The sequence below is a fragment of the Phocoena phocoena genome, chromosome 2 (assembly GCF_963924675.1).
Source record: "Phocoena phocoena chromosome 2, mPhoPho1.1, whole genome shotgun sequence".
In the NCBI taxonomy this organism is placed as follows: Eukaryota; Metazoa; Chordata; class Mammalia; order Artiodactyla; family Phocoenidae; genus Phocoena; species Phocoena phocoena.
This window is the reverse complement of record NC_089220.1, coordinates 139,516,625-139,532,377: the sequence shown is the minus strand read 5'-3', so window position 1 is coordinate 139,532,377 and position 15,753 is coordinate 139,516,625. Positions and strand designations below refer to the sequence as shown.

At 47.4% G+C, this 15,753-nt stretch overlaps 1 pseudogene; it reads right to left on the bottom strand.

The window, feature by feature from the left end:
* LOC136118527 (acireductone dioxygenase pseudogene) overlaps positions 1–15,753 on the bottom strand; it is a 59,510-nt pseudogene that overhangs the window by 934 nt on the left and 42,823 nt on the right.

The window sequence follows — 15,753 nt, the reverse complement described above, 5'->3', positions numbered from 1 at the left end:
ACTTAATGTACTGCCAAGGAGGTGGACCTTCTCCACAACCTGCACGTAGCCTGGCAGGGGAAAGTACTCCCTAAGGCTGGAATTCCAGAGGCACCCACCCTCAATCCTCCTGCAGTGTGAATACCCAGGGGTGGAGTTCAGTTGTGCTGAGACCAGGGGTTTCAAACTGCAGACTGGATCCCTTAGTGGCTCCTGAAGTCAATTTAGTGGATCCCTATCAGCATTAAAAAAGAAATAGAATGGAAGATACCAAAGTGCAATGACCATAGAAATTATCGATAAGTAAGCTTTAGGAAACTTGTTTCAACTTTTCCTAAGTGTGCACAGGATCACAGTAAAGTGTAATTCTTCCTGTAGTTCAAGTCAAAAGGACTTTGAAAACCTCTGCCAGTCATTTCCATGGCAGTGGGGACAGTTCCTCCAGGAATTAGCCGCAATGGCTCTTCACCCCCAGCCAAAATTAGCCTTCTCAGAGCTGGCACCTTTTGCTCTCACCCTATTCCCAGGGCCTCCCACAGGGTGGGTGGGCACAGTGCTCACGTGGTCCCAGGTCTCCTCGTGCACAGCAAGCTTCCATGATTTCTGTACCTCCACCATCCCAATACCCTTCTATGGCTATGGTCCAGGCCAGCAGTACCCCTTTTACAGGGGCTCCCAGCCCTGGACACAGAATTCCACATAGGACGTGGTTAGCACCAGCTACTTGTAGTTCCAGCATTGCCCAGGCCTGGGACACTTTGCCGCTATTAATGGTGTCAATCCATCTTTAGCCAGTGATGTCCATGTTTCTGTCTGTAGCTAGGACCTCTGTCCTAAACTCCAACTGGCCTCAACATTTCTACCAGGCTCTCTTTTCTGACAGGTATCTTAAATTCAACATGGTCTCAAACCAAGCTCCTGATCTCTCCCTTCTCCCTCCCCAAAACATGCTCCATCTGTGTGAGCCTTTCCCATCTCATTTAATGGCAAGTCCATCTTTAAATTGCTCAGGTTAAAAACCTTAATTCCTTTCTTCTCACTTGCTCCTCACATCCAGTCCACTAGCAAATCTACAGTCTGATCACTTACCACCTCCTGGGGGCCCAGTTACTGCCCTCTCCTGGGTGCTGCAAGGGCAGCCTAACTGGTCTCCTTTCTTCCACCCTTGCGCCCCTTACAATCTTTTCTCAACTCTGCAGCCAGAGGGAGTTTTTCAAAACCAAAGTCAAGTCATGGCACTCCTCTGCTCAAAACCCTCCAGTGGTTCCTTACAGTGGTCTGCAAGGCCCTAGGCTACCTCACCCCTACCACCATTGCATCATCCACTGCTCTTCCCCCATTCACTCTACCCCAGGCACACTTGTGAACACTCTTGTATTAGGACCTTTGCCCTGGCTACTCTCTCTGCCTGGAGCACTCTTCCCAGAAACTGACTGATTCCCTTGTTTCTGTCAAATCTTTCCTCAAAGATAACCTTGAAGAATCAGATCTTCCCCCAATATTCCCCTTGCCCTGAGATGTTTCTTCAAAGCACTCATCATCTAAAACACTATATGATTTATTTGTTGTGGTTTTCCTTCATTGTCTGAACTCCCTACCCACCTTCTCACCCCCAAGAATGTTGACTGAGAAGGGAACTAACACATCCCTAGCCTCTAGAACAGTGCCTGGCATATGGTAGGCCCTCAGTAAGTATTGGCTGGACAAATGAATGAATGAATGCAGCCTGAGAGTCATGGAATACTGCTGGTACATGTCAACAAACAACCAGAGCTACTTCTTTTTTTTTTTTTTTTTTTTTTTGCGGTACGAGGGCCTCTCACTGTTGTGGCCTCTCCTGCCGTGGAGCACAGGCTCCGGACGCGCAGGCCCAGCGGCCATGGCTCGCAGGCCCAGCCGCTCCGTGGCATGCGGGATCTTCCCGGACTGGGGCACGAACCCACCTCCCTTGCATCGGCAGGCAGACTCCCAACCACTGCGCCACCAGGGAAGCCCCAGAGCTACTTTTTGATATCGACTTTGGTCTAGGATTCCCCCAAACCGGAAATTATGCAATTAACTTTTTCAACCTAAGCACAAGACTTTGTATTGATCTCCTTTAAATCTATTGGTTCTGGCCCAGATTTCATCCTAGTGAGGTCATTTTGAATATTGATTCTATTATACATTAGGCTTCCTCTCCCAGTTTTGAGTCATCTATAAATCTGATAAGCATCCTTGACCTTGTATTAAAATCATTGATAAAAATATTAGGTGAGCAGACCTAGCACCCACTTCTTGGTTTCTAAATATTACTCTCCAATAAAAGGTTCTAGGACTCCCTGGAGAAATGAAAGGGAAAGTACAAGGTGAGCCTGGGATGTTGTGTTGGGCCGGGAAACAAGGAAGTGACTAAAGACTAATGGGGTCATGTCAAAAGGATATAGGGCCAGCTGGATGACCAAACTTGGGACAATTTGAGCAACAGAAAGCATAAGGAAGTAATGGATTCTAATGCATCAAAATAAAACAATCCATTAGTCCACAGTAAAACTCGGCAAAGCACGGACAGAGAAAGAGAAGGGCTAGAAAGGATGCTTTTCTCTGTAGAACAGTACTGCTGGATACATGTAGAAGAAATGGTAGACTTAGAAAATCGAGATTCAAACAGGGATAATCAGTGGATGCTAAACGTTTGGGTGGCAGATTTTTAGGAAACTATATTAACAAGGTCTCAAAATCCGTCCCACAGATGACTTTTACTAATTACCAGTGGGAAAATGTTTCTCTAAGGGAGAACTCTGGTGGCCACCATCTTTTTCTTTTTTTTCCCCCCAGTGGACACCATCTTAATCAAGTGGCCAAAAGTAATATCACTGGTAGTGGGACTACCTGGTATCATTTACCTCCTGATAGGAAGCAATAAGAAATATACAACCCATCAACCATTGTAGCAAAAGTGTCTAACCCAGATCTAATAATGAGGACACAATCAGATACATCCAGCATTCTACAAGACAAATAACCTGGACTCTTCAAAAAGATCAAACTGATGAAAAGACAAAAAGGACAGGGGAACTGTTTTAGGTTAGGAAACTAAAAAGACATGTAATCAAATGCAATATGTGAACCTTTGAATTCTGAAGAAAAAAAAAAGCCATAGAGCAATTGGGAAAATTTTAACACACACTGTGTATTTGATGATATTATGGCATTATTGTTCATTTTCTTAGGTTATAATAATGGTATTGTGTTCTTAGGAGAATGTCATTGCTCTTTGGAGATGCCTGCTGAGGTCTGTAGACGTGAAGTATCACGATGTCTACAAGTTACTTTCAAATGATTCAGCCAAAACAAGCATGTTCTTTGTGTGTATTAGAAAGAAAGAGTGTGGGGACTTCCCTGGTGGTGCAGTGGTTAAGAATCCACCTGCCAATGCAGGGGACATGGGTTCAAGCCCTGGTCCGAGAAGATCCCACATGCCACGGAGCAACTAAGCCCGTGTGCCACAACTACTGAGCCTGTGCTCTAGAGCCCACAAGCCACAACTACTGAGCCCGCGTGCTGCAACTACTGAAGCCCGCCTGCCTAGAGCCCGTGCTACATAACAAGAGAAGCCACTGCAATGAGAAGCCCGCGTACCACAACGAAGAGTAGACCCCGTTCGCTGCAACTAGAGAAAGCCCGCACACAGCAACGAAGGTCCAACGCAGCCAAAATAAATAAATAAAAATTAAAAAAAGAAAAAAGAAAGAGTGTGAGTGCTACTATGGCAAAGTTTTAACAGTTGGTTAATATAGAAAGTTATGGGTGTTTTTATATCAGTGTTTTGTAAATTTGCGGGGCAGGGGGGAACTGAGTGAGACAGGGCCAAAAACAGAGCACACTGGAAACCTTCATCTGGACTGAAACTGATCAGTACCCTTTGTAGGTTGAACAATTAGCTATGTATCCTCCTTACTGTACCATTCGGCCCACATTTCTTCATATTATCCATAATAATAATATGAGGGAATCCCCTGTTGGTCCAGTGGTTAGGACTCCATGCTCTCACTGCTGAGGGCCCGGGTTCAATCCCTGGTTGGGGAACTAAAATCCCACAAGCCGCATAGCACGGCCAAAAAAAAAAATAACAATATGAAAAAAATTGTAAGAAATCTTACTGAAATCAGGGTACTACCCATAGCATTTCCTTCTATCTTCTGCTTACAGCTCTTACCTAGAACAGGGCCTGATAATGGCATGTGGTCAATTAGAATTTGTTGAGTGCCTGAATCTCCATGTCAGGTAGCTTCTCAAGCCACAGCAAGCCTGGTTTGCCCTAGTGTCTTGGCAACACATGGGTTGTCTGACTGCTATGCTCCTCCCTGAGGAGATGAGGCAGGGGCTGATGTAGACTCACCTGGTGGTTAATTATATCCTGCTCATGGCTGCTCAGATGCTTCAAGTGTGTCTTATGCCAACTCAGTGGCAGGCCCCTTGAGGACAGTAATGGGTCTTGTCTTTGGAAACCCCACTGCCTAGCGTGGCACTCAAGCAGGATCTCCACAGGGCAGACAAAATGAGGGACCCAACTGTTGGCCTGGAGATGAGCCCTCTATCCCATGCCCCCAGCACGGTGGCCTCAGGCCTTGTGGGCTCCACTGTCTTCCGTCAGTGTGCTGATTTGTTCTCCCCAGAGTGGAAAAAACAGGAGGACAACAGAGAAAAACCTCATTCGAGCTGACTTCCCGTGGGCTAAAGAGTGGTTCCCAAGCCAACACTGTGTCTCCTGCTCCCCTGTGCCACTCTGGGTTGTAGGCAAGTCTTTCTCAGCCAGAACGCTGGTGTTTATAAAGAGCTCCGGGGGTGGCTTGGAAAGAGTATAAAAAGATGCAGAAAAAGCTTTTGACAAAATTCAACACCCATTTATGATAAAAACTCTCCAGAAATTAGGCATAGAGGGAACCTACCTCAACATAATAAAGGCCATATATGACAAACCTACAGCCAACATCATTCTCAGTGGTGAAAAACTGAAACCTCTAAGATCAGGAACAAGACAAGGATGTCCATTCTCACCACTATTATTCAACATAGTTTTGGAAGTCCTAGCCATGGCAATCAGAGAAGAAAAAGAAATAAAAGGAATACAAATTGGAAAAGAAGAAGTAAGCCTGTCACTGTTTGCAGATGACATGATACTATACACAGAGAATCCTAAAGATGCCACCAGAAAACTACTAGAGCTAATCAATGAATTTGGTAAAGTTGCAGGATACAAAATTAATGCACAGAAATCTCTTGCATTCCTATACACTAACAATGAAAGATCAGAAAGGGAAATTAAGGAAACAGTCCCATTCACCATTGCAGCAAAAAGAATAAAATACCTAGGAATAAACCTACCTAAGGAGGTAAAAGACTTGTACTCAGAAAACTATAAGACACTGATGAAAGAAATCAAAGATAACACAAACAGATGGAGAGATATATCATGTTCTTGGATTGGAAGAATCAATATTGTGAAAATGACTATACTACCCAAAGCAATCTACAGATTCAATGCAATCCACAACAAATTACCAGTGGCATTTTTTATGGAGCTAGAACAAAAAAATCTTAAAATTTGTATGGAGACACAAAAGACCCCAAATAGCGAAAGCAGTCTTGAGGGAAAAAAATGGAGCTGGAGGAATCAGATTCTCTGACTTCAGACTATACTACAAAGCTACAGTAATTAAGACAATATGAAAAAAAAAAAAAAGACAATATGGTACTGGCACAAAAACAGAAATATAGATCAATGGAACAGGATAGAAAGCCCAGAGATAAACCCACGCACCTATGGTCAACTAATCTATGACAAAGGAGGCAAGGATATACAATGGAGAAAAGACAGTCTCTTCAGTAAGTGGTGCTGGGAAAACTGACAGCTACATGTAAAAGAATGAAATTAGAACACTCCCTAACACGATACACATAAACTCAAAATGGACTAGAGACCTAAATCTAAGACCAGACACTATAAAACTCTTAGAGGAAAACATAGGAAGAGCACTCTTTGACATAAATCACAGCAAGATCTTTTTTGATTCACCTCCTAGAGTAATGGAAATAAAAACAAAAATAAACAAATGGGACCTAATGAAACTTAAAATCTTTTGCAAAGCAAAGGAAACTACAAATAAGATGAAAAGACAACCCTCAGAATGGGAGAAAATATTTGCAAACAAATCAACAGACAAAGGATTAATTTCCAAAATATATAAACAGCTCATGCAGCTCAATATCAAAAAAAACAAACAATCCAATAAAAAAAATAGGCAGAAGACCTAAATAGACATTTCTCCAAAGACATACAGATGGCCAAGAAGCACATGAAAAGCTGCTCAACATCGCTAATTATTAGAGAAATGCAAATCAAAACTACAATGAGGTATCACCTCACACCAGTTAGAATAGGCATCATCAGAAAATCTACAAACAACAAATGCTGGAGAGGGTGTGGAGAAAAGGGAACCCTCTTGCACTGTTGGTGGGAATGTAAATTGATGCAGCCACTATGGAGAACAGTATGGAGATTCCTTAAAAAACTAAAAATAGAATTACCATATGACCCAGCAATCCCACTACTGGGTATATACCCAGAGAAAACCATAATTCAAAAAGACACATGCACCCCAATGTTCATTGTAGTACTATTTAAAATAGCCAGATCATGGAAGCAACCTAAATGCCCATCGACAGACGAATGGATAAAGAAGATGTGGTACATATATACAATGGAATATTACTCAGCCATAAGAAGGAACGAAATTGGGTCATTTGTAGAGACGTGGATGTATCTAAAGACTGTCATACAGAGTGAAGTAAGTCAGAAAGAGAAAAACAAATATCATATATTAATGCACATATATGGAACCTAGAAAAATGGTACAGATGAACCAGTTTGCAGGGCAGAAACAGAGACACAGATGTAGAGAACAAACGTATGGACACCAAGGGGGGAAAGTGCCTGGGGTGGTGGTGGTGGGATGAATTGGGAGATTGGGATTGACATATATACACTAATATGTATAAAACAGATAACTAATAAGAACCTGCTGTATAAAAAATAAATAAAATAAAATTCAAAAAAAGAGACGAAGAGAAAAGCAACACTCCCTCTCTGCCCCCAGCCAGCAAGATGCAGGCATCAAGTCTGGCCCTTTCTCTGTCTACACTTACACAGCCTTTGCCCACCCATCCTCACCCTCCTTCCTTCCTTCTCTCTCTCTCTCTCTCTCTCTCTGAGGTTCTGTCTCTCATGTACACACAAACACACACATAAGAAGGACAAAAACGCAAGAATGAGAGGTAAAACGCACATAGGAGTACATGCAAAGAAGCCAAACAAAACAGGGCCACATGCCTCACAGGCAGACAAGGAAACTTTAGGGATGACAAGAATATTCCATATGTTTTTTGTTTTTTTTTTTTTAAGCGGTACGTGGGCCTCTCACTGTTGTGGCCTCTCCCGTTGCGGAACACAGGCTCCGGACGCGTAGGCTCAGCGGCCATGGCTCACGGGCCCAGCCGCTCCGTGGCATGTGGGATCTTCCCGGACCGGGGCACGAACCTGTGTCCCCTGCATCGGCAGGCAGACGCTCAACCACTGCGCCACCAGGGAAGCCCCTCCATATCTTGATCTGGATGTTGGTTTCCCAAGTGTATACAAATATTAAAATTTCTCGAGCTGTACACTTAAGATCTGTCCATTTCCCTATATGTAAACGTATACCTTATACCTGTTATCATGCCGGTGGGGGAGGGGGGACTCTAGAGACTGAAAGGTAAAAAAAAAAAACAAAACACCTCACCTGTAGAATCAGGTGAAAGAAGAAAATGAGACTAGCTATATAAGGGGGAGAAAGTGAAGAGAAATATGAAAGGCTACAAGAGAAAGAAAATAAAGGGAAGCACGGCTAAAAATATAAAGCAAATGAACACACGAGTCCACTGCCTTACTGCTCAGTGCAAAGGAAACAGGCAGCGGAGGCTCAGGGCAAGTGCTGGCAGTGGAATGGTCAGTCCAGACCACAGTCAGCCTCTCAAGCCATCAATACTCATTAATCATCTATAGGTACAGCCTCTGCCCACGTGCAGGCCAGCCCTGTCCTTGGGTACGCATGGCTCCTGCCAGGCTGCCCCCAGCCGGGCCTGCCCACTCTCATTCCCACCCAGGGGAGCCTGGCTCTCCAGCCCCCACAATTCTACTCTGGAGGCCATGGCTTTGCTTTGTTTGCTGGCTGTGGAGGAGGGGCCTCCTGCCAAGCCCAGCGGAGCTTGAACCCAAGGTCCCACCCGCCCCCTCTTGGAGTAGCACTCAAGCTCCTCCCATCCCCGGGTTCTGGCTGGCAGGCTGCCCAGTAAGGCCTTGAAGACACGCACTGGCTAAGGCCCAGCTCCCAGGGCCTTGGCCCCCTGCCACCATCCCCTCGTAGCCCGGAGCCCTCCTCTCATGCCAACCTGCAGCTGCAGCTCCCCACCTGCACTGGCTGGGCACACTGCTGCTGTCTCCTCCTCCAGGGCTTGGCTGCAGCATCAATACATTTTGATGAGGAAGTGACACCAGCTGGCCCACCCTGTGTGTGCTTTTAAGTCAGCCAATGAGTTCCAGATCCCAGGGTGGGGGGGTGCTGGGAGCTTCCCTCTGCAGCAGAGGGCATTCACAGGGCCAGCACGAACACTGTCTTCAAATCTCACAGGTGGCTTTTAACCAGAGTCTGGCAATAAATGTAAATGGCCTCATCTCTGTTCCCCAAACCGCACGCCCCTCCACTGGTCCCTTATGTTGCTTGCTCTTCCAAGTGATTAGAATCCAGGGATGGGGACCTCTCCCACAGTCCAGTGGTTAAGACTCTGCCTTCCAATGCAGGAGGTGCAGGTTCGATCCCTGGTCGGGGGGAACTAAGATCCCACATGCCATGGGGTGTGGCCAAAAACTAAAAAAAAAAAAAAATCCAGGGGAAGAACACACCAGTTCTTCCATAAGGATAATCTCAGCACCATCCATTATTCTGGGGACTGTGAGCAAGCCACACGATCTCTCCGAGCCTCAGTTTCTTCATCTGTAAGATGGGAGCGCTAACAGTACTGCCTGGGCTGTTAGGAGAGCTGATGAGACAGTGCACATAAGGTGACTGGCAGCACTGGCCTGGGGCGAATGCACATTATATTATCGGTTCACCTCATTACCTAAAAGTGGCCATGACCATCTTAGATGCCCAACCCAGAGGACCCCCTTCTGGGCTCTCCGCTCAGGTTCAGCTGCCTCCTACAAACCTAGAGCTGAGGCTGCAACTCTTACAGGGAGAAGGAACCGGCCTGTCCAGCCCAGGCCCCGGGTGTGCCCGCTGTGGTGAAGAGCCTGCCGCTCTCCCCAGCGTCACCCCTGCTGGGGCCTGTCAGGGCCTGAGCTGGCCACTCCCTGGGAGGGGATTCCCCCTACCCCACAGGGCTGTGGTGCAACCAGCAGGGTTCAGCCTGTCCCTGCCTCAACACGGTAGAACACAAAGTTGCCACTGTCATGTCCCTGCCCCCAAGACAAGTTCAGGAGGGCCTGTCTGCCTGTGTCCGCAGGCCTGCTCCCCAAAGGGGCCTGGAGACCCTGGGTAACTGGCCTGGCTGATGCTTGGCAACTGTCAACCCGCAGGGGCACAATTAATGCTCAGAGACTCTCTTTCCCCTGAAACCACTGCAGCCACTCACAGGTGGGAGGTAGATGTTCTAGGCCAGGTAAGGATGGGGAGCGAGAAGCATAACGGTCTAGGACACAGTCTGGTTTCTAGTTTGGCTTATCAGACCTGAGGTCCCTCCATTCCCAACATCTCAAGAAACCAGGAATCTACCTCTCCGTTTGCCCCCAAGTTCTTCTTCCGTAAATCCTACTCTGAGCCCTAGACCCCTGGCCATTGCTACGTGAAGGGAAAGAAGACCCAGCCAAGGCCCTTCCTCCACCCCAGGGAACTAAGCTTCCTTTCCAGAGGACCAAGGCTCTCCCCTCCCAAAGAAGAGGGGCTCTCTGACTTCTGCAGTTTCCCAGTCACCTTAGGTTACCTGGTGGCTACAACTCTTTCTCCCAGAGAGCCTTGCTCTTGGTTCTAGCACTGCCTGTGGAGAGTGGGCCTAGACAGGTGAGCCCATCAGGTGGGGGACTGAACAGGTGGGTTCCATTGATTTCCTGTGGCTCTGAAGACTGCTTTGATAGGATGGAGGGAGGAATGCATTACCTTGGTGATGTGCCCACTTGCCACCCTAAAGCAATGGCAACAGGAGACAACGCTCACAGAAAGCCAATGTGAGGGAGGCATCAAAGATCCACGCTTGGACAGGGATCTTACATACCAGCTACCTAGGCCCGAGATTCCTGGGACACCTGACAGCACCATTTATGTGCTGAGTGTCAGGCTGGAGGATGCCACGAGGTTCTGAGTGGGCCCAGCTTGGCTCTAGCAAAGGAGGGGGCTCTAAGGGGCCTGGACCTGGGGCCTGACCCACCCAGTCCACAGGGACCCCACAAGCCCCCTGAAAGGGAGCAGACCCGCCTTGCTCCCCTCAAACTCTTTATCTAAAAGCCTTAGCTCTTTCCTTACAGCCTGTGAGCAGTGGAACTGAGCAGGGAGCCCCTTAACCACCAGGGTCGGCTTCAGTGAGTTGTGAACCCCAAGAATGATATGCCACTTCTGATGAGAGGGATCTGAGCTTTCAACTGATTTCAAAAAGATTTCAAAAGATTGTTCAATTGATTTCAAAAGATTGTTACTATTATTATAGTAAAGAATAATTTCTTTGAGGTGTGTTAGTCTGAAGACAAAGCGAACTTTCAGAATTAGCCTTTATCAGGTAAAAAGAAATTATACCTCATTTAGGAGTAGTTATATAACCTTGACATGAATTATTTGGCAAACTATTCCACCTAAAGCAAAGCTGACATTTATAAGGCTAACATTTATTGCACACTTACTGTAAGCAAGCCACTGTGCTGAGTTTTTTACAACCAGTCATTTATTTAATTCTCACAACAGGATGAAACAGGAATTATGATACTCCCACTTTACAGATGAGAAGTGGGGCATAGAGAGGTTCAGGGACTTGCTAAGGTCACATAAGTGGTAAGTTAGGACTAGGACCAGAAACTAGGTCTGAATCCAGAACACCATGTAGATGCTCTACATATAGTTAGAATTTCAACCAGGGCTTTGTCTCAAGTTATAGCCATCCTCCTCTTGATAATATAAGCTGCTGTTCTTTCCTCCCTCTCTCCCTCTCCCCTCCTTCCCTTCCTTCTTTCACTCACTCAACAAATAGTTCTTGTGCACTTGCTGCCTTCTAAGCATCACTGAAGCTGAAGGAAACTGACATGGTTCTGCCTTCACAGAGCTTCCAGTTCATCAAGATTCCTCAAACTCTTCTTTCCAGAGAATACCCACCCTTGTCCACATTTCTTTAGACACTTTCACTCACTTATTCCTTTGTCTCCAACAAAAGGCCAACCTGGCAGAGCACCAGAAGTGCTCCCAGGCTTCACAGACTAGAATCGTGCTGTTTTCAGCTGATTTCCAGAGTTGCTCCTCTGAGCTCCCTCGGTACTCTGCTCAGATTTCCATCAAGTCACTCACGATGCTGTAGTGAAATACTCATTTACACATCACATCCCTCTCTTCCCATCTCTTCCATAAGCTCCTTGAGTGCAGGGACCAGACCTGCCTAACTCAGGTTTTTTTTTTTTTTTTTTTCTTCTAACTCAGGTTTTTAATCTCCAGCCCCAGTAAACGTTTGGGAATAGCAGACACCCAGTAAATGTTTACTAAATGAATAAATGGGTTTTCTGTTCTAGTTGACTGTCTCAAATCATTTCCAAATGATTCATTCAAGCGTTCCTTTCTGGATCTCTTTGTCCACATTGCTCTTAACCTTTTCAAAGGAAAGGCACCTCACTGATGTGGGAAGTCCCACTTCCCTGCTTTAGGGCAGCCAAAGGATTTCTTGCTCACACAGTCTCAACAGATTTGTTGGCTTCAGAAGAGATGGTATTTAGGAAAGCTGTTGAATGCTTGGCTCCTGGGGATTAATTTAGGGCAATCCTGTCAGCTAAAAGCAAGAGCCCCAAGGCATAGGACCTATGCACCAGGGAGAGGGGCTCTTTCAGCTCTCCTCAAGGTGCCAGCCTCCATTTCCCATCTTTGGTTCACCTGCTGCCAATGTCCATATCTTTAGATCACCTGTCACCAAAAGTTTGAGCCCCGGGTTGCAAGGAGACATACCACAGATTTCCCTGAGCTTCAGTAATAATAACCACCGGAGGAAACAGTCACAGCCTGGAAGTCAGGAGACTAGGTTCAAATCCTGACCTTCCCAACTCACTGTCATCTTGGGAAGTAATTTAACTTCTCTGTATCCATTTTCTCCTATGGTAATAAGGGGGTGGGTCCGGCTGGATTTCTATATGTCTTCCAGTGCTAAACCATCTACAGGGAAAAAAAATTTTTTTTTGATTGTGTGCTTCCCTGTCCTTATAGCATTCGACCCTTACAAGAAACCTGTGATTCATAAACCAAATGGCATACTCACATTACAGGTGAGGAAATGTGAGCAGAGGTTGACGACCTTACCCAGGTGACCCAGGGCCCCTGAGTCTTTTTGTCAGACCAGAATGGCTCCAGGGAGGCCACTAGAGCAGCCTCATTTCCAGGACCCCAACTTCCTTTCCCTCCTAACCCCTATGCCCACTTTGTCGCTCAGAGAGTAGAAGCTATGACAAAGAGCCTAACTCAGAGGTCAAACCCAGACCATTCTGAGGAGGGGCCAAGGCCTTTCCCAAATTCCAAATGATCTCCCTCCAGGGCCAGGATTACTGCCTCTCAGCTGCAGGTTTGGCTCAGAGGCCCCGGGTGGCCATGGGAACGTGGGCCCAGCCTTCTGCGCTGCCATGACAACAGGCTCCCTCAGTGGCGGGCGCTGGTGCCCATCAGAGCGTGCAGGTGGCGCCCTCTTGGGAGAGGGGCCAGGCGGGAGGTGAGGGGCAGGAGCGGCGGCTGCCTCGGCGTTGCCTCCGCTCCCTCCGCCTCCTCCCGGGGCCGCGGCGCCCGACCTTCCTGTTCCCTGCGCCTACCTGAGTGTCGCGGCCCGCGCGCAACCACCGCCCACGACAGGGTCACCTCTGTGCGGCGGCGCAGCCCTTCTTCTCGGGGTGTCCCCAGACTCGTCCCTGCTTCCAGGCCGGCCCGACTCCCTGGGGACCCGGGATGTCCCCGCGAATACCCTCGGTCCGGCGCTGCGTCCCCGGAAATGCAGGGCTGCCGCCAAGCCCCGCCCCGCCCGTGTTGATAGAATTGTCCAGAGGCGCCCTCCGGGCCTCGCCCGCTGTCCAGCAGTCCCCCGCCTCTGCCCCTGAGCGTTGATGGCGACACTAGGCTCGCTACTAGTCCCAGTCGGGACTTGTCCCCGCGACGGCTCGGCGGCTCCCTTAGGCCGTGGGGCCTATGGGGCCGCCCCCTCCCTGACCTTGGGAGCCTCTGCCTGGCCTGACTTAGGCCCCGCAGGGGGCAATCTCGCTAGCTGGAATCCGGAGGGCCGGGTTGTTACACTAGATCTGTTGCTTAACCAAACTTGGTTCCCCTTACCTGCGCATGCATAGTAAAGCCAATTTACTGACACCAATCTACTACCACCCACCTGGCTGTGTTACCTAGGGTGAGTTTCTTAACCTCTCTGAGCCTCGAGTTCTTCATCTGGGAAGTAGGCCTCGGAACAGTAGGGACCTCACAGGGTTGTGAGAAATTGCAATTATGTAGGCACACACCTGGCACATGGTCAGCTCTCAATAATGGTAGCATTGTTTACAGTAAGAGGCAAGGGAGAGCCGAACCGCAGAGCCACCCGCCACGAAACCCCCCATGTCTCTGCCCGCAGGGAATGCTGCTCACCGCATCCCTTAACCTGCCACGGGCCGCGCTGTGGGAGTGAAACGAGAAGAGATGTGCGGGAGGGGTGAGAGATATGGTTGTAAATAGTGTCTAGCGTTTATCAAGTGACCTTGGCTCATCCCTCTCCAGCCCTTGCCTCCTGGCTCTCCTATCTTCCAGGAAAGCAACAGCAGCTCTTAGGGCAGTTCCTGAAACAGCTAGCTCTGCCCGTGTAAGTGGCTGAGCTGGCCAGAGCTGGCTGGTCAAGGGGCTGGTGAAAACAGAGGCCAAGTGCCAGCCTTTTCCCAGGCCAGGCTAGGCTTAAGTGCCCGCCATTTCTCTGCTGCCTCTCCTCTAGACAGAGTGGGGTAAGGGACTGCCAGACTCCCCACAGAATGCTCTCCCACACATAGAAAGAAGTGGCTATTCTGTTGTCTGTCTACAAAAGTGAACACATATTTACTACCATAAAGTTTTTTCATAAACACAATGAAAAATATCACCCTACCCAGAGACCACTAGTGTTAATATTTTCTAAAACTTTTTTTGAGATACAGTTTACATGCCTGTAAAGTGCATGATCTTAAGTCTACTGCTGTTAATATTTTGGTGAAGATACTCCTGTCTCCTTTCTACGCAGTTAAACATTTACATTTTTTAGAAAAAAAGAGTATTCAGTGCATACTCTTTGTGACTTTTCCCTAGGACAGAAATATATCACAGACATTTTTCCTTAACATCAAAAATTCTCTCATACCTTCATTTTTAGTGTATTCTATTGTATGAATGTGGCATACATTTTTAACCAAGTCTCTACTATTGGACATTTAACTTATTTTACTAATTTTTCATTATCATAAATAATGTCCAGACGAGCATCCTTATCAATAAGCCTTTACATACTTCTTCATTACCTTTTGTTCTTTGTATTCTTCCTTCCTACTCACAGTCTCCAATTAGTGGTTGCTGTGTTTACACCTAAGGTGGTGCACTTTATTTGTGCAAATGGCTTTAAAAATAGTCCAATCACTTTATTAACTCTGCCTTCCACACACTACTGGATTGGTGGGGGGAACAGGAAGATATGCAAAAATCAGCACTGCTCAGTTTCCTGCACACAGAGCGCGTCGTGTCCTGCTGAGCCCGGGTTGTTCAGAGGAGCTTCTGAAATATAGGCCTCCCCGTGGGGCCTCAGAGCTCCAGAGGGCTTTAGGCAACCCTGACCCTTTCCATCTCCAGTCCAGCCCAGAGACCCCAGGAAAGAATGCCGTCCACGTCCACGACCCGCCCCCCCTTCTCTCTCTCCATCATCTTTTCTTTCTTCTCTCTCCTCTTTTTTCTGCCCTTTCTGCCCACCTCCTTTTCCTGCCTGTCCTCCTCCTCCAACCTTTTTCCAGTCTTTTATTGAAAAAAAGAGAAACATCTTTAATGTACCGAAAAAAGGCCTTATCTTTAACATTATTGATCCCCCTCCACCCACCCCCTTTCCTGGCTGTGGGACCTCAGGTGCAGAGAGGCTTGAGTTAATCACCTTCTCAGTTCACAGCATGTTATCACCATGGTCTGCACAGGGTCCCTGATTAATGTGGCTGTTCATTTCCTTTTATCTTTCCACTTCCTTCCACCCCTCCCCACACGGGCTACCATTTTAAGGTGTTTAATATATGCTTTTGTTCATATGCCTTCTTGCAAGATGTATTGTGGGGCTTCCTTGGTGGCGCAGTGGTTAAGAATCCGCCTGCCAATGCAGGGGACGCGGGTTCGAGCCCTGGTCCGGGAAGATCCCACATGCTGCAGAGCAACTAAGCCTGTGCACCACAAATAATGCTATTTGAAGCAACATGGATGGACCTAGAGATTATCATAC